Source organism: Dendrobates tinctorius, unplaced genomic scaffold, assembly GCF_039654945.1.
Source record: "Dendrobates tinctorius isolate UK_male_01 unplaced genomic scaffold, ASM3965494v1 ptg000485l, whole genome shotgun sequence".
NCBI lineage: Eukaryota > Metazoa > Chordata > Amphibia > Anura > Dendrobatidae > Dendrobates > Dendrobates tinctorius.
In genome coordinates this window covers 1,141,220-1,160,049 of record NW_027362146.1, presented here as the reverse complement: position 1 = coordinate 1,160,049, position 18,830 = coordinate 1,141,220, and positions in this window count along the sequence as shown.

The following is an 18,830-nucleotide window of genomic DNA, read 5'->3' as shown; positions in this document are numbered from 1 at the left end:
TTTCGTGTTCCAAGCAGGGAGCCGCAATGTGGCTTTGCTACACTACTGTGTGGTGAGGGGTGCAAGTGTTGGAGTGTGGTCAGGAGCTTCCACCTTACCTGGATGGTGGGGTACCACACCTCAGGAGGAGCTGCAGTACCTCGGTGGCGACTGAACCCTCAGGGGCGCCACACAGGCGCCGCCATCGCCGGTGACATTTTGCTGGATGTAATTTTTTTTCTAAGCCTCACAATAGCCACAATATTATAGGCATTATCACCAATAATATCAATGCTATTATATGCATTATGTAATAATGGGGGGCAGGTCAGTGAGGGATCAGCGACCTGTCATAAGCCAATACAGATGAATATGTAATCAGAGCACCACATAAAGCCCCGCCCACAGCCCCACCCACAGCCCCACCCCAGAGCACGAGAATCTCATTAACTGAAAACTACTAATACAGATTAAACAACCACAAGACGGATTTCATCACCAGGTATCACTGTAATCAGTATAATGGCGCTGACCTGACAGTGTCTGTAGGTTACTAAGCACAATCCTGCTGACAGGGGCACTTTAAGACATCTCAGCTCTGCACTATTATACACAGTTCTCTATAAATGTGTAATATTTCTTCTTGAAACTCATCTGACAGAAAATATTGGACCTTACAATAGTTTAGATTGTGACGTCACCGAGCCCCATACTCTAATTACCCAGAGAGGTTTCACCACTAGCTGCTCATTTATTACTGATGGAGACTGTGGAGTTTGATCATTTCAGTAGTTCCTAATCAGGCCCCATTATTAATATCTGACGTGTGTCACTTTATGTGGTGGTAAGTTTGGAATTCTTCACAAAGGATAATAGAAAACAAATGGATCTTACAGATTATTTTCCAGCTTCACACTATACCCTATATACGGTTGTACACTACTGTCTGGGCACATGGCAGTGTTCAGAAGGGAAGGAGCGCCATTTAGCTATTTGAATGCAGATCTTGCTGGAATAGTTTGCAGACACAATGTATTGGGAGCACTGTTCATGGTCACCTGGCAGCTCAAAAGATGTCCACCATGAGCATGCTTGGCACTATCTTCTCTGCTTTCCATATCCCAAGGATTGCCTTGCTCATGTGAAACATGGAGGAGGCTCTGTTATGTTCTGGGGCTGCTTTGATGCATCTGGCACAGGGTGTCTAGAATCTGTGCACGGTACAATGAAATCTCAAGACTCTCAAGGGATTCTAGAGAGAAATGTGCTGCCCAATGTCAGAAAGCTTGGTCTCAGTCGCAGGTCGTGGGTCTTGCAACAGGATAATGACCCAAATACACAGCTAAAAACACCCAAGAATGGCTAAGAGTAAGACATTGGACTATGCTGAAGTGGTCGTCTATGAGCCCTGACCTAAATCCTATTGAGCAACTTTGGAAAGAGCTGAAACATGCCGTCTGGAAAAGGCGACCTTCAAACATGAGACAACTGGAGCAGTTTGCTCTTGAGTGGCCAAAATACCTGTCGAGAGGTGCAGAAGTCTCAGTGACAGTTGCAGGAATCGTTTGATTGCAGTGATTGCCTCAAAAGGTTGTGCAGCAAAATATTAACACTTTAGCGCCAGAAGTCAGTTTTTGCCTTCGTGATCGGGCCAATTTTTTCAACACTGACCAGTGTCACTTTATGAGGTCATAACTCTAAAACGCTTCAAGGAATCCTGGTGACTCTGTTTTCTTGTGACATATTGTACTTTATGATAGTGGTAACATTTATTTTATGACTTTCATTTATTTGTTAAAAAATGGAAATTTGGCAAAAAATTTTAAAATTTTAATTTTTATGCCCTTATCAAAGAGTCATATCGCACAAAATAGTTAATAAGTAACATTTCCCACATGTCTACTTCACATGAGCACAATTTTGGAAATATTTTTTCATTAGGAAATTATAAGAGTTAAAAGTTGACCAGCGATTTCTCATTTTTGCAACAAAATTTACAAAACCATTTTTTTAGGGACCACTTCACATTTGAAGTGAGTTTGGGGGGTAAATATGACAGAAAATACCCACCACCAAAGTGAAATTCTTTAGCCTAACCCTAACTTTAGAATAAACCCTAACCCTAACTTTAGCCCCAACACGAACCCTAACTATAGCATTAACTGTAATCTGCCTTATCTGTTTTTCCATTGACAGATGATGGACCTGAGTGGGGACTTGTTTTTGTGAGATGAGAATTGGTATTATTTTCACCTACATAACATTGACTGGTTTCTTTTTATTTGATATTTGGGAGGCAGAATGAACAAACAGTTGAACACCGCACACTACTGGCTCATCCAACAAGGTTTTCTATTAGACTCTGCACTGTCATTGTCTTGGTAAATAATTAAAGCTTTTACATATCTTGCCATTTTTATGGACAGTTTAAGTAGAAATGTTCAAAAATATAAAACTCAAGGATATTTTATTAAAAACTAATTGTTTTTTTCTTAGCAGATGAATGTACCAGGAGATCAGAGGGACAGCTGACATCTACAATTTTTAAATCTGATGATCTTGAGATCCTACAAGATACAACTGAAGTGAATGCCATTACTCCAGATATACCATCATCCCTTCACAGCAAAGATCTGTCATCTGATCCTATGAAACAGGTCACATCTTCTGATTCATTACTGACTACTAAGGAAAATCAAAGTCAAAAAAGAGGCATTAAAAAACAAACTGCTCCTACAGCAAAGAAGTCATATTCATGTTCAGAATGTGGGAAATGTTTTAACAAGAAATCAAAATTGGTTAATCACCAGAGAACTCACACAGGGGAGAAGCCTTTTTCATGTTCAGAATGTGGGAAATGTTTTAACCTGAAAGGGAATCTTGTTAAGCACCAAAGAACTCACACAGGAGAGAAGCAATATTCATGTTCAGAATGTGGGGAATGTTTTGCAGTTTAATCACTGCTTGTTTCTCACCAGAGAACTCACACAGGGGAGAAGCCTTTTTCATGTTCAGAATGTGGGAAATGTTTTAAACGGAAAACCCATCTTGATCGCCATCAAAGAAACCACACAGGGGAGAAGCTTTTTTTCCTGTTCAGAATGTGGGTAATGCTTTAACGAGAAATCAAATTTTGTTATTCACTATAGAACCCACACAGGGGAGAAGCCTTTTTCTTGTACAGAATGTGGGAAATGTTTTAACAAGAAATCAGATTTATTTATGCACCAGAGAATCCACACAGGGGAGAAACCTTTTTTCTGTTCAGAATGTGGGAAATGTTTTGCGCACAAATCATATTTTGTTAAGCATCAGAGCAGTCACACAGAGGAGAAGCCTTTTTCATTTTCTTAATGTGGGAAATATTTTACTTGGAAATCAACTGTTAATAAACATCAGAGACGTCACATAGGGGAGAAGCCTTTTTTTATATTCATAATGTTGGAATAGTTTTAACCAAAACTTAATCTTCTTAAATGAGTTGTCTCTTGTCATTCCTCATGTTTGCTGACAAAAGGATAAAACTAAACTTTATTAATTTCAAATGTAAAATTATACAAATAATTCACCCCCTGAAGGTTAGTCAGTAGGTGACTGAGGCTATGTGCACATGGTGCGAATTCTGCAGCAGATCCGCAGCGCATTTGGCCCTGCGGAATCGCAGCAGAACTGCATGTGATGTACAGTAGCATTAAAGGCTATGTAAAACAAAATCCGCAGTGCACATGCTGCGTTTTTTTCCGTGCAGATTTGGTATGGAATGAAAAATGCAGCATGTCACTTCTTTTGTGCGGGTTTGCTGCAGTTTTCCACCTGCTCCATTCTAGAAATCTGCAGGTGGAAAACTGAAGGGGAAAAGCGCACAAAATATGCAGTAAAATCGCACAAAAAATGCACTAAATCTGCAGGAAAAATGCAGGTCATTTGACCTGCGGATTTAGTACATTTTGCGTGGAAAATTCCAAAGCAGAATACGCACCGTGTGCACATAGCTTAATAGAAAAAACATGTATCCCACATTTCCAAGCCTCTCATTTCTACGGGTTTCATCGTCCTCACCAAAGGCGACTCATCAGGAGACTATTTAATATTGACCTATATTCAAGCGGGACTAAATGAAAAAAACAACAAATCATGTATCATGTTATCCGAAACAGTCAGAAAACTAGCCCCATATTGGCAGACCCCAGACCGCAAACTATATACTGTGTAAGTTAACAATATCGTTATAGAGACTAGGGATATGTGCAGTCATAATGTCTGGGAGATCTGTGCCATTATTTAGTATGAATATGGAAATGATCTCTGACAGGTAAGTGTTCCCTGAGCGGTATATACGGTATTATCACATACTATCTAATCCTGACACTGGAGGGGCTTATAAACTTCTGAAGTATATAGTTTGAGGTCTGGGATCTGCCAATATGGGGCTAGTTTTCTGACTGTTTTGGATAACATGATACATGATTTTAGGGTTTTCTTCATCTAGTCCAGCTTGAATACAGGTCAATATTGAATAGTCTCCTGATGACGCCTTTGGTGAGGATGATGAAACCCGTAGAAATGAGAGGCTTGGAGAGTGAGTGTGTATACATCACCTCACCCTATACACTGAACTGTGGGGTACATGTTTTTTCTATTAGTCACCTACTGACTAACCTTCAGGGGGTGAATTATGAGTATAGTTTTACATTTGGAATTAATAAAGTTTAGTTTTATCGTTTTGTCAGTGAATCTTCTAATCAAGGAATAGTTACGTGTGTGTGTATATATATATATATATATATATATATATATATATATATATATATATATATATATATATATATAAAATGTATATACACTACCGCTCAAAAGTTTGGTGTCACCCAGACAATTTTGTGTTTTCCATGAACACTCATACTTTTATTAATCAAATGAGTTGCCAAATGAATTTAAAATCTCGTCCAGACATTGAGAAGGCTAGAAAAAAAGATTTTTATTTGAAATAATAATTTTCTCCTTCAGACTTTGCTTTCATCACAGAATGCCCCCTTTGCAGCAATTCCAGCATTGCAGACCTTTGGCATGCGCACCATACGGTCAAGCTGCTCCCACAACAGCTCAGTGGGGTTAAGATCTGGTGACTGCGCTGGCCACTCCATTACAGACAGAATACCAGCTGCCTGCTTCTTCCCTAAATAGTTCTTGCATAATTTGGGTCATTGTCCTGTTGTAGGATGAAATTGGCTCCAATCAGGCGCTGTCCACAGGGTATGGCATGGCGTTGCAAAATGGAGTGATAGCCTTCCTTATTCAAAATCCCTTTTACCTTGTACAAATCTCCCACTTTAGCAGCACCAAAGCAACCCCAGACATCACATTACCTCCACCATGCTTGACAGATGGCGTCAGGCACTCTTCCAGCATCTTTTCAGTTGTTCTGCGTCTCACAAATGTTCTTCTGTGTGATCCAAACACCTCAAACTTGGATTCGTCTGTTCATAACACTTTTTTCCAATCTTCCTCTGTCCTATATCTGTGTTCTTTGGCCCATATTAATCTTTTCCTTTTATTAGCCAGTCTCAGATATGGCTTTTTCTTTGCCACTCTGCCCTGAAGGCCAGCATCCCGGAGTCGCCTCTTCACTGTAGACGTTGACACTGGCGTTTTGTGTGTACTATTTAATGAAGCTGCCAGTTGAGGACCTGTGAGGCGACAATTTCTCAAACTACAGACTCTAATGTACTTGTCTTGTTGCTCAGTTGTGCAGCGGGGCCTCCCACTTCTCTTTCTACTCTGGTTAGAGCCTGTTTGTGCTCTCCTCTGAAGGGAGTAGTACACACCGTTGTAGGAAATCTTCAGTTTCTTGTCAATTTCTCGCATGGAATAGTCTTCCTTTCTAAGAACAAGAATAAACTGTAGAGTTTCACATGAAAGTTCTTTTTTTTTCTGGCCATTTTGAGAGTTTAATGGAACCAACAAATGTATTGCTCCAGATTCTCAACTAGCTCAAAGGAAGGTCAGGTTTATAGCTTCTCTAATTAGCCAAACTGTTTTCAGCTGTGCTAACATACTTGCACAAGGGTTTTCAAGGGTATTCTAACCATCCATTAGCCTTCGCCTTCTTTACACAGTTAGCAAACACAAAGTGCCATAAGAACACTGGAGTGATGGTTGTTGGAAATGGGCCTCTATACACCTATGACGATATTGCATTACAAACCAGACGTTTGCAGCTAGAAAAGTCATTTAACACATTAACAATGTATAGAGTGTATTTCTGAATCATTTAATGTTAGCGTCATTGTAAAAAACATGGAAATTTCTCAGTGACCCTAAACTTTTGAACGGTAGTGTGTGTGTGTATATATATACCATCAAGTAAATGTCCAGAAGAGACAATAAAGATATATGGCACTTCAGCATAAATATTTAACTCCAATCCTTCCTTATGATAACGTAAGGACAAAAGAAGAGATCCATAAAAATAACATTTTTGTTTCAAATATTAAAAACAACAATTTATGTAAAATTAAGCAGAATGCCTCAAAAATCAGGACGGAACAACTCGTGCAAAAATCAGTGGAAAATACAAAGGTAATGAATGCTCATATATCCAAAATTTAATGCCAAAAAATATGCAAATAATTATTTATCATAAAGTGCACAGTGCCAGATATATGAAAAAATATATTATTCTTCGACTAAAACGAAATTAAGGCATTATTTTCCATTAATTGTGCCACATCATATAAGGTCAAAAGACCAAACAGCCACTTAGCATAGACAGTATTCAATACAATGAACAGCTGAATAGATGACTGCTAAGTAATCCCAACAGTCAATAGCAAGAGGTGTGAATAGTAAAGGGAAAGCAGTGCATCTAATTCACTGATTATACCATGCCATGTAAGGTAATAGACCAAAATGTCACTAATTCTAAACAGTATGTATACTATAATCAGCTGACTGAACGCTAAATAATCCCAAATGTCAATAATAAAAGTTATAAGTAGTAAAGGGAGAGCGATTCACCTGATGCAGAGTTGTGACACTCTTCCTGACACCCCGACACGTGTTTCACCGCTCGGCTTCTTCCTATATATACATTTTCTCTGAACTCATTCCTCATGTTTGGCCTCATTAAAATAAAAACACTCATACTCCGCTGGCGTGCCGGTTCCACTTCAGCGGTGCTGAGACTCACTGTCCCGGGGCTTATGTGAGGTTCTCACATCACACGAGCCCTGCACCCAATCAGCAGCAGCTTCACTGTTCCTTCCTTCGGACGTATTGAACATCAACATGAAGCCAGGGCTGCGGCTGCTCTCTGACGGCCTCATGATGCCTGATTTGTCCGAAGGTGGGGACAGTGACATCAGCGCTGATTGGGCACAGGACTCACATGACGTAAAAACCTCAAAAGAACCCCAAGAACACAAGTGCCGACACCACTGAAACGGTGCCAGCATGGGAGGTTTGTATAAGTGTTTTTATTGTAACAGGACCAAACATGAGGAATAAGAAGGGGTTGTCCAACCAGGTTGTCAACCTTTTTATCAAAAATCCCACACAGGGAAAAGTCATTATTATACCGAGAGTGTGAGAAATGAATTACAGGAAAATCGTTTTTTGTTGACCTTCAAAAAGAACTCAGACGGGAAGAACCTATATATATTATTCACAAATTGTACAAAAACACGATGCGCGCGGTGTGCGTTCAAGGATGGAATATTATATGGGAGTTTTATAGAATAAATTCAAGGTGAGAATATTATATGGGAGTTTTATAGGATAAATTCAAGGTGAGAATATTATATGGGAGTTTTATAGGATAAATTCAAGGTCAGAATATTATATGGGAGTTTTATAGGATAAATTCAAGGTGAGAATATTATATGGGAGTTTTATAGAATAAATTCAAGGTCAGAATATTATATGGGAGTTTTATAGGATAAATTCAAGGTGAGAATCATAGAATCGTAGAGTTGGAAGGGACCTCCTGGGCCATCTGGTCCAACCTCCTGCTCAAAGCAGGATTCGCTAAATCATCCCAGTCAGATGTCTGTCCAGCCTCTGTTTGAAGACTTCCATTGAAGGAGAACTCACCACTTCTCGTGGCAGCTTCTTCCACTCATTGATCACTCTGTCAAAAAGTTTTTTCTAATATCTAATCTGTGTCTCCTCCCATTCAATTTCATCCCATTGTGTCTAGTCTTTCCTTGTGCAAATGAGGATAAAGTTGATCCTTCTACAATGTGACAGCCCTTTAGATATTTGTAGACAGCTATTAAGTCTCCTCAGTCTTCTCTTTTGCAAACTAAACATTCCCAAATCCTGCAACCTTTCCTCATAAGACAGGGTTTGCAGACCGGTCACCATTCTGGTCGTTCTTTTCTGAACTTGCTCCAGTTTGTTGATGTCTTTTTTAAAATGTGGTGCCCAAAACTGGACACAATATTCCAGATGAGGTCTGACCAAAGAGGAGTAGAGGGAAATAATGACTTCACGTGATCTAGACTGTATGCTTCTGTTAATACATCCTAGAATTGCATTTGCCTTTTTTGCTGCTGCATCACACTGTTGACTCATATTCAGTCTGTGATCTATTAGTATACCCAAGTCTTTTTCACATGTGCTGTTGCTTAGCCCTATTCCTCCCATTCTGTATATGCTTTTTTCATTTTTATTGCCCAGATGTAGTACTTTGCATTTTTCCCTGTTAAAAACCATTCTGTTAGTTGCTGCCCACTTCTCCAGTTTATTTATATCTTTTTGAATCCTCTCTCTTTCTCTTCTCTAGTATTAGCTATCCCTCCTAGCTTTGTGTCATCAGCAAATTTAATCAGTTTACCCTCAATTCCTTCATCTAAATCGTTTTATGGGAGTTTTATAGAATAAACCAAATACCAACAGAAAATAAATGACCCAAAACAAACATTTATCAGTAAAAATAACTCCTCTTTATTAGGTAAAGTATAAAAAAAATTGCGCCATTTTCCGATACCCGTCGCATCCCCATTTTTCATGATCTTGGGTTGGGTGAAGGCTTATTTTTTGTGTGCCGAGCTGACGTTTTTAATGGATACCATTTTGGTGCAGATACGATCTTCTGATCGCCCGTTATTGCATTTTAACGCAACATTGCAGCGACCAAAAAACATAATTCTGGCGTTTTGACTTGTTTCTCGTTACGCCATTTAGCGATCGGGTTAATTCTTTTTTTATATTGATAAATCGGGCGATTCTGAACGCGGCGATACCAAATAAGTGTATGTTTGATTTTTTTTAATTTATTTTGAATGGGGTGATTTGAATTTTTATATATATTTTTAATAGTTTTAGAAACCTTTTTTTTTCTACTTTTGGCATTGTAAAGACATACAGCATTGTATCTTAATTAACCAGACGACTATTTTTAGCAGACAAAGAATAATAGAATGTTATCTGTATGTTGGCTTACAAATGTAAGTGTTGATTTCTAATTGGTCAAGAAAACAGACTTTTGTTTGTGTAAGCCGGTAATATTGACTTTTATTGTGCACTTATCCTTGATCACTGGTGATGTTTGCTGATATGCTAATTATGCGTTGTATTATGGAGCCCATTTGTTGACTTCTAAAGCATAGAGGGAAAAACTATGCAAATAGTTTAAATAATCAAGTAATGCTATAATAATCTCATCTTCATTCTTACCCTTTGTGTAAATACTGAATGAGGGACACTTGTTTAGTATAAAAATAGGTTACATGCCTCTGTATAAAGAGTAAAGAGACAGAGAGAAACAGTCAGAGAGATTCTGCCAAGACATCTATACATCCCAAAAGGACCAGACACAGGACAGAAGCTATTTCACATCATGGCTCCATCACGAGGGACACGGATCTATCATTCTACAGGAAACAACCTAGGGGTTTTCAGCCTCGGTTGGAAGAATACAGATCTGCTCCATTGACCATCACTGAAACATGGATACGTTTGGAGAAGCTAAGTTATGATTCTCGGATCAATTGGCCTTGTACCTTGTATGGACTCAATGGACTGTTGTTTTCCTACGCTTGTCGTTACCTCCTCTCTGTGTGCGTGCCACAGGTGACGTAGTCAACCCTGGAAGATGAAGCCAGGTTGCTATCCTCAGATCAACTGGCCTTGTACCTTGTATGGACTCAATGGACTGTCATTTTCCTACGCTTGTCGTTACCTCCTTTCTGTGTGTGTGCCACAGGTGGGGTAGCGACCCTGGAAGATTTGAAGTCACAGCAGAAGGGTGAGACTGTAATATGCACCATTTGGGTACTGTGCTGGGACTGTTCTGTGTGCTACCTGCCTGTTTTGTGGTACAGTAAAGCATTGCCACACTGTTTTTCCATCACCCTGTGTTTTCTGAGTAGCATTTTGCCCATGTTAAAAGGAGAGTGGGAGTTTGGCGGGATGATCCCTGGTTCATGTGATTTCAGCTAGCGGGCAGCGCTCATAGCAATCCAGCAATGACAACTATAGAGGTCTGCTAGAGACCTCTGATTTTCATACCAACCCATCGGTGACCCACGATCATGTGACAGGGTCATTGATGGGCTTGATTTCCGGTGCTGTCCGGAAGTGTGAGTTAAATGCTGCTGTCAAAGGCTGTTAGGGGCACATGTCAGCTGTTCAAAACAACTGACGTGCCGGAAGAGATGTGTTCTCACCGCCGGAGCCCACATCAAAGGGAGAGAGTCCGACATCGGCGTACATTTACGTCTGATGTCAGAAAGGGGTTCAAGGAGTTTGTTTTTACAGAGACTGAAGTGGAAATGAATCATGTATAGAAAAATAGGCTGAAATCCTCAGCCCGCTCACCGACAGCCACAGGTGCACGGAACTTTGTCTTGACAGGACGTGGAGTATCCAAGAAAAAGAAAAGGGCGTTCCAGCTCCTTAAAATTGAAAACTTTATTAATCCATTAAAATAAATGTAGTTGGCAGCAATTCTCAAATTAAGTGGACATATGTCAAGGGGGGAAGGGTCTAGCGACGCGTTTCGATCTGTAAATAGATCTTTTTCACAGCTAAACCATGTAACACAGCAAAAGATACATATAGTGTTTTCAGACCAATCAAATCTATTACAAATGTCAGGTGACAGAATACTAAGGTCCTGATAGGTTAAAACTGATAATTAAGCAAACAGCCTGAAACATTGTAACAAAATGCTGTGAACATGAAATATAAAACTAGACTAATGCATGCAGAATAAAATAAAACAAGTGTTAATAGTTCACCATTAATAATGAAACCTGATTTTGCTTCTTCTATTTAGGCCAGTAGGAAATCTAGTTGCTAAGTTATAGATCCAAAAAGCCTCGCGCCTGAGGAGACGTCTTTTGACCTCTCCCCCACGGCGGGGATTCCTGACCCGTTCTGTGCCCGGTATCTTGAGGGAGGATGTGTTACATGCATGATCCATTATAGAATGTTTTGACGCCATAGAGACATTACGATTCCTGATCCTAGTGTTACTTATGTCTCTAATATGCTCAGATGTGCAAGGTTTTCATTTAATTTATTTTGCTCCCATAGAAACGCCTGTTTTTGTAAGTACACATCACTGTTAAAAGATAACAAATTATACATTAGCAAAAAAGAACCTGTAATAAAAAATCAATAAGATCTTCTGAGTAGTTACTGGAGTTTTTCAGATGAAAATGAAGAGCTCGTACAGCTAGTTCATGAGGGATACAAGTGTACAGTGACACAACGTCACAACATAGCCATGAAAAATTATTGAGCCCTTTTTTTTAAAAAAAAAACCTCTCAGAACGTCTTTAGAATCTTTTAAGTAGCCTGGTAGTTTTTGTACCAAAGATTGTAATAAGGAATTGGCCCATTCACAAAAATGTTCATTTATTGATCCAATTCCAGAGACAATGGGTTTCATTGGAGGGAGTCCAGTGCTTTTATGGACTTTCGGTAAACCATATAAGATCGCGAGGACAGGATTCGGTACAAACAATAAGTCAGCTTGTTTTTTTTACTAAGAACACCCAAACTTAGTCCTTCAAAAATAATTTTACTAATTTCTTCATTGAACTTTTCAGTTGGATTATTTTTGAGTTTTTCATATGTGGAAGTATCTGATAACAATTCCAACATTTGATTTTTGTAGTCTTCCAAATTCAAGACAACAATCATACCACCTTTATCACTCTGTTTATAGAGGATGAGAGAAGTGTAGGAAAAGCTGGGGAGTGGAGCTGTGACCAAGCTCACCCCAGAACAGAGCGCTAGAACCGTACGCCGGAGTTCATGGCTGCACGGGTACAACAGTCCCAGCAGCTAAATCTGGAGGGCAGGGAACTGCAGGTCCCCTGGCCCATCAGACACTTGGGGCACAGAAGCATATCAGAGTCCGGAGCCGCCACAAAGGAGCGACACCAGCTATAGGCTCGAGCTGCCTGCCATACGGGCAAGAAAGGGGACCATAAGGAACAGAGGCTCGAGCATAGCTTTAAGCAGCAAGGACCTCAGAGAACAGCGCAGCAAGGAGGCCTCCAACTCCATCTGGCTTAGGGGACCCTAAATTGCTTCCAGGCTGTCCGGAACTCCAGAGCAGAGTGCATCACCGATTTTCCTGTGGCCATCTTCCTGAAGCCATGGTCCACTGGAAGCTTCAGGAAAATGGCTGCCGTAGGCCACGCGTGCACAGATTAAGATCTCGGCAACCATTTTTCTGAAGCCAAGTGCCACCAAAATCTCAATTTACGCACACGCGGCCTCCGGCAGCCATTGTCCTGAAGCCTCCAGTGGCCCACGACTTCAGGAAGATGGCCGCAGGGAAACCGGTGATGCACTCTGCTCACCGTGGACACCGGGCTGTGACGTGGACACAATTCTGCCGTTGGCATCCTGAGGAAGGAACCCTGCTCAGGTGCTCTCTGCACCGCCACAGTATCACCACACCTCTGCCACCACTGGTTCCGCTGCTAGACCACTGTTGCAACCCCCCAGTAAAACTGTGTTTGCACTATAAGACACCCCCCCATTTTCCTCCCAAATTTTTTTGGGAAAAAGTGCGTCTTATAGTCCAAAAAATACGGTAAATAGGGAGTCGTAGTGGATATTCAAATTACAGACAAGGATTCCGCAGGGTCTGAACGTGCGACAAGATCTCATACTTCAGTAAGATCTATAATTTTTTTTCTGTTTAATGTGTTTTTTTCGTGTTTGATTTTTATCAGTCTGAATCTGCATTGGAATAAGAGTCTGTCCCATCCATGGTAGTAATTATCCTGTGTCTGCATAGAGTTTTCCCTCCGTTTGCCTTTTCCGTGTCTGATTTCTCATCAGTTTGGCTATACATGGTAATAAGAGTCTGTCTCATCCATGGTAGTAATTATCTTGTGTCTGCATAGAGTTTCCCCTCCGTTTGCCTTTTCAGTGTCTGATTTCTCATCAGTTTGGCTATACATGGTAATAAGAGTCTGTCTCATCCATGGTAGTAATTATCTTGTGTCTGCATAGAGTTTCCCTTCCGTTTGCCTTTTCAGTGTCTGATTTCTCATCAGTTTGGCTATACATGGTAATAAGAGTCTGTCTCATCCATGGTAGTAATTATCTTGTGTCTGCATAGAGTTTCCCCTCCGTTTGCCTTTTCAGTGTCTGATTTCTCATCAGTTTGGCTATACATGGTAATAAGAGTCTGTCTCATCCATGGTAGTAATTATCCTGTGTCTGCATAGAGTTTCCCTTCCGTTTGCCTTTTCAGTGTCTGATTTCTCATCAGTTTGGCTATACATGGTAATAAGAGTCTGTCTCATCCATGGTAGTAATTATCCTGTGTCTGCATAGAGTTTCCCTTCCGTTTGCCTTTTCCGTGTCTGATTTCCCATCAGTTTGGCTATACATGGTAATAAGAGTCTGTCTCATCCATGGTAGTAATTATCTTGTGTCTGCATAGAGTTTCCCCTCCGTTTGCCTTTTCAGTGTCTGATTTCTCATCAGTTTGGCTATACATGGTAATAAGAGTCTATCTCTTCCATGGTAGTAATTATCTTGTGTCTGCATAGAGTTTCCCTTCCGTTTGCCTTTTCCGTGTCTGATTTCTCATCAGTTTGGCTATACATGGTAATAAGAGTCTGTCTGATCCATGGTAGTAATTATCTTGTGTCTGCATAGAGTTTCCCCTCCGTTTGCCTTTTCCGTGACTGATTTCTCATCAGTTTGGCTATACATGGTAATAAGAGTCTGTCTCATCCATGGTAGTAATTATCTTGTGTCTGCATAGAGTTTCCCCTCCGTTTGCCTTTTCCGTGACTGATTTCTCATCAGTTTGGCTATACATGGTAATAAGAGTCTGTCTCATCCATGGTAGTAATTATCTTGTGTCTGCATAGAGTTTCCCCTCCGTTTGCCTTTTCCGTGTCTGATTTCTCATCAGTTTGGCTATACATGGTAATAAGAGTCTGTCTGATCCATGGTAGTAATTATCTTGTGTCTGCATAGAGTTTCCCCTCCGTTTGCCTTTTCCGTGACTGATTTCCCATCAGTTTGGCTATACATGGTAATAAGAGTCTGTCTCATCCATGGTAGTAATTATCTTGTGTCTGCATAGAGTTTCCCCTCCGTTTGCCTTTTCCGTGTCTGATTTCTCATCAGTTTGGCTATACATGGTAATAAGAGTCTGTCTGATCCATGGTAGTAATTATCCTGTGTCTGCATAGAGTTTCCCCTCCGTTTGCCTTTTCCGTGTCTGATTTCTCATCAGTTTGGCTATACATGGTAATAAGAGTCCGTCTCATCCATGGTAGTAATTATCTTGTGTCTGCATAGAGTTTTCCCTCCGTTTGCCTTTTCAGTGTCTGATTTCTCATCAGTTTGGCTATACATGGTAATAAGAGTCTGTCTCATCCATGGTAGTAATTATCCTGTGTCTGCATAGAGTTTTCCCTCCGTTTGTCTTTTCCGTGTCTGATTTCTCATCAGTTTGGCTATACATGGTAATAAGAGTCTGTCTCATCCATGGTAGTAATTATCTTGTGTCTGCATAGAGTTTTCCCTCCGTTTGCCTTTTCAGTGTCTGATTTCTCATCAGTTTGGCTATACATGGTAATAAGAGTCTGTCTCATCCATGGTAGTAATTATCTTGTGTCTGCATAGAGTTTCCCCTCCGTTTGCCTTTTCAGTGTCTGATTTCTCATCAGTTTGGCTATACATGGTAATAAGAGTCTGTCTCATCCATGGTAGTAATTATCTTGTGTCTGCATAGAGTTTTCCCTCCGTTTGCCTTTTCCGTGTCTGATTTCTCATCAGTTTGGCTATACATGGTAATAAGAGTCTGTCTCATCCATGGTAGTAATTATCCTGTGTCTGCATAGAGTTTTCCCTCCGTTTGTCTTTTCCGTGTCTGATTTCCCATCAGTTTGGCTATACATGGTAATAAGAGTCCGTCTCATCCATGGTAGTAATTATCTTGTGTCTGCATAGAGTTTCCCCTCCGTTTGCCTTTTCCGTGTCTGATTTCTCATCAGTTTGGCTATACATGGTAATAAGAGTCTGTCTCATCCATGGTAGTAATTATCCTGTGTCTGCATAGAGTTTCCCTTCCGTTTGCCTTTTCAGTGTCTGATTTCTCATCAGTTTGGCTATACATGGTAATAAGAGTCTATCTCATCCATGGTAGTAATTATCCTGTGTCTGCATAGAGTTTCCCTTCCGTTTGCCTTTTCAGTGTCTGATTTCTCATCAGTTTGGCTATACATGGTAATAAGAGTCCGTCTCATCCATGGTAGTAATTATCTTGTGTCTGCATAGAGTTTTCCCTCCGTTTGCCTTTTCCGTGTCTGATTTCTCATCAGTTTGGCTATACATGGTAATAAGAGTCTGTCTCATCCATGGTAGTAATTATCCTGTGTCTGCATAGAGTTTCCCTTCCGTTTGCCTTTTCCGTGTCTGATTTCTCATCAGTTTGGCTATACATGGTAATAAGAGTCTGTCTCATCCATGGTAGTAATTATCTTGTGTCTGCATAGAGTTTCCCCTCCGTTTGCCTTTTCAGTGTCTGATTTCTCATCAGTTTGGCTATACATGGTAATAAGAGTCCGTCTCATCCATGGTAGTAATTATCTTGTGTCTGCATAGAGTTTTCCCTCCGTTTGCCTTTTCCGTGTCTGATTTCTCATCAGTTTGGCTATACATGGTAATAAGAGTCTGTCTCATCCATGGTAGTAATTATCCTGTGTCTGCATAGAGTTTCCCTTCCGTTTGCCTTTTCAGTGTCTGATTTCTCATCAGTTTGGCTATACATGGTAATAAGAGTCTGTCTCATCCATGGTAGTAATTATCCTGTGTCTGCATAGAGTTTCCCCTCCGTTTGCCTTTTCCGTGTCTGATTTCTCATCAGTTTGGCTATACATGGTAATAAGAGTCTGTCTCATCCATGGTAGTAATTATCCTGTGTCTGCATAGAGTTTCCCTTCCGTTTGCCTTTTCAGTGTCTGATTTCTCATCAGTTTGGCTATACATGGTAATAAGAGTCCGTCTCATCCATGGTAGTAATTATCTTGTGTCTGCATAGAGTTTTCCCTCCGTTTGCCTTTTCCGTGTCTGATTTCTCATCAGTTTGGCTATACATGGTAATAAGAGTCTGTCTCATCCATGGTAGTAATTATCCTGTGTCTGCATAGAGTTTCCCTTCCGTTTGCCTTTTCCGTGTCTGATTTCTCATCAGTTTGGCTATACATGGTAATAAGAGTCTGTCTCATCCATGGTAGTAATTATCTTGTGTCTGCATAGAGTTTCCCCTCCGTTTGCCTTTTCAGTGTCTGATTTCTCATCAGTTTGGCTATACATGGTAATAAGAGTCCGTCTCATCCATGGTAGTAATTATCTTGTGTCTGCATAGAGTTTTCCCTCCGTTTGCCTTTTCCGTGTCTGATTTCTCATCAGTTTGGCTATACATGGTAATAAGAGTCTGTCTCATCCATGGTAGTAATTATCCTGTGTCTGCATAGAGTTTCCCTTCCGTTTGCCTTTTCAGTGTCTGATTTCTCATCAGTTTGGCTATACATGGTAATAAGAGTCTGTCTCATCCATGGTAGTAATTATCCTGTGTCTGCATAGAGTTTCCCCTCCGTTTGCCTTTTCCGTGTCTGATTTCTCATCAGTTTGGCTATACATGGTAATAAGAGTCTGTCTCATCCATGGTAGTAATTATCCTGTGTCTGCATAGAGTTTCCCTTCCGTTTGCCTTTTCAGTGTCTGATTTCTCATCAGTTTGGCTATACATGGTAATAAGAGTCTATCTCATCCATGGTAGTAATTATCCTGTGTCTGCATAGAGTTTCCCTTCCGTTTGCCTTTTCAGTGTCTGATTTCTCATCAGTTTGGCTATACATGGTAATAAGAGTCCGTCTCATCCATGGTAGTAATTATCTTGTGTCTGCATAGAGTTTTCCCTCCGTTTGCCTTTTCCGTGTCTGATTTCTCATCAGTTTGGCTATACATGGTAATAAGAGTCTGTCTCATCCATGGTAGTAATTATCCTGTGTCTGCATAGAGTTTCCCTTCCGTTTGCCTTTTCCGTGTCTGATTTCTCATCAGTTTGGCTATACATGGTAATAAGAGTCTGTCTCATCCATGGTAGTAATTATCTTGTGTCTGCATAGAGTTTCCCCTCCGTTTGCCTTTTCAGTGTCTGATTTCTCATCAGTTTGGCTATACATGGTAATAAGAGTCCGTCTCATCCATGGTAGTAATTATCTTGTGTCTGCATAGAGTTTTCCCTCCGTTTGCCTTTTCCGTGTCTGATTTCTCATCAGTTTGGCTATACATGGTAATAAGAGTCTGTCTCATCCATGGTAGTAATTATCCTGTGTCTGCATAGAGTTTCCCTTCCGTTTGCCTTTTCAGTGTCTGATTTCTCATCAGTTTGGCTATACATGGTAATAAGAGTCTGTCTCATCCATGGTAGTAATTATCCTGTGTCTGCATAGAGTTTCCCTTCCGTTTGCCTTTTCCGTGTCTGATTTCCCATCAGTTTGGCTATACATGGTAATAAGAGTCTGTCTCATCCATGGTAGTAATTATCTTGTGTCTGCATAGAGTTTCCCCTCCGTTTGCCTTTTCAGTGTCTGATTTCTCATCAGTTTGGCTATACATGGTAATAAGAGTCTATCTCTTCCATGGTAGTAATTATCTTGTGTCTGCATAGAGTTTCCCTTCCGTTTGCCTTTTCCGTGTCTGATTTCTCATCAGTTTGGCTATACATGGTAATAAGAGTCTGTCTCATCCATGGTAGTAATTATCTTGTGTCTGCATAGAGTTTCCCTTCCGTTTGCCTTTTCCGTGTCTGATTTCTCATCAGTTTGGCTATACATGGTAATAAGAGTCTATCTCTTCCATGGTAGTAATTATCTTGTGTCTGCATAGAGTTTCCCCTCCGTTTGCCTTTTCCGTGTCTGATTTCTCATCAGTTTGGCTATACATGGTAATAAGAGTCTATCTCATCCATGGTAGTAATTATCTTGTGTCTGCATAGAGTTTCCCCTCTGTTTGCCTTTTCCGTGTCTGATTTCTCATCAGTTTGGCTATACATGGTAATAAGAGTCTGTCTCATCCATGGTAGTAATTATCTTGTGTCTGCATAGAGTTTCCCCTCCGTTTGCCTTTTCAGTGTCTGATTTCTCATCAGTTTGGCTATACATGGTAATAAGAGTCTATCTCTTCCATGGTAGTAATTATCTTGTGTCTGCATAGAGTTTCCCCTCCGTTTGCCTTTTCCGTGTCTGATTTCTCATCAGTTTGGCTATACATGGTAATAAGAGTCTGTCTCATCCATGGTAGTAATTATCTTGTGTGTGCATAGAGTTTTCCCTCCGTTTGCCTTTTCCGTG